Source organism: Martes martes, assembly GCF_963455335.1.
Source record: "Martes martes genome assembly, chromosome: 4".
Classification (NCBI taxonomy): Eukaryota; Metazoa; Chordata; class Mammalia; order Carnivora; family Mustelidae; genus Martes; species Martes martes.
This window is the reverse complement of record NC_137891.1, coordinates 156,344,020-156,345,140: the sequence shown is the minus strand read 5'-3', so window position 1 is coordinate 156,345,140 and position 1,121 is coordinate 156,344,020. Positions and strand designations below refer to the sequence as shown.

The following is a 1,121-nucleotide window of genomic DNA, read 5'->3' as shown; positions in this document are numbered from 1 at the left end:
ACTATGAGGGCTGAGACTGTGCCAGTTTTTTCCCCCATTTGTAGTCCAATGGCTGGCATAGAGTATGTCCTCAATAAATATTTGTCAGAACTGTATGAGTGAGTAGGCACTTAATAAGCTGTACCTGGTTATCCCTTTGTCCAGGCTGATTCTGGCTGATAGTAAGATACTCTGCTCTGACACAGCCGAAAAAAAATCACTACATCAAATCCAGGGATAGTGGCACACTAGTCTAATGTACCTGGGGGATTGCATCACGTCCCATGGGCTAAAAGAGGCTTGTGTGAAACAAAACTTTCAATAGTATTGATTGTGCCCATCAAGGAGCTTAATATAGTGCTTCTCAAACCTTAATGTGCCTCCAAATCACCCTGAGATCTTGTTAAAAAGCAGACTCTGTCTGTGCCATCTTTCCACGCTGTCATAATGGTGCATATCAATGTCCTGACTGATGCTTTCAAGAATATCAACAATGCTGAAGAGAGGCAAACACTAGGTTCTTATTAGGGCATGCTCCAAAGTCATTGTCTAATGTCTAGCTGTAATGCTAAAGCATGGTTACATTGGTGAATTTGAATTCATTGATGATCACAGAACTGGGAAAGTTGTTTTGGACTTCATGAGGTTAAACAAGTGTGGAGTGATCTAGAATATGATATGCAGCTCAGAGATCTAGAAAAATGGCAAAATAACCTGCTCCTATCCCCTCAGTTTGGTTTCATTATACTGATAGTTGGTATCATGGACCATAACAATGCAAGATGAAAACACACAGGAGGGAAAATCCTGGGGTTCTTTACCTAGGGATGTAATACATACATGCAAATGAATGCTTCGATGGGGGAGAAAGCAAAGCAGGTTTTGATTCAATAGTTCTAAGTGGAGGTCAGACAAGCTCCCAGCTGAAATGCCTGGCTTCATTTGAGCAGCAGGGGTCTAACACAGAGGTCAACAGACTTTTTCTGTAAAGGACCAGGTGGTAAATATGGTAGCTTTGTGAAATGTATGTTCTCAGCTGCCACTACACTTTACCGGTGTAGCACAAGCGCAGCCATAGACAACATGGAAAAAATGAGTGTGGTTGTGTTCCAATAAAACTGTTTTTACAAAGTCAGGGGCAG

At 41.7% G+C, this 1,121-nt stretch overlaps 1 pseudogene across 1 annotated transcript; it reads left to right on the top strand.

Moving 5' to 3' along the window:
• Positions 1-411: 411 nt before the first annotated feature.
• Positions 412-829, top strand: LOC308342350 (small ribosomal subunit protein uS8-like; annotated as a pseudogene). Its single transcript has one exon. The product of its transcript is annotated as a small ribosomal subunit protein uS8-like (transcript).
• Positions 830-1,121: the final 292 nt, after the last annotated feature.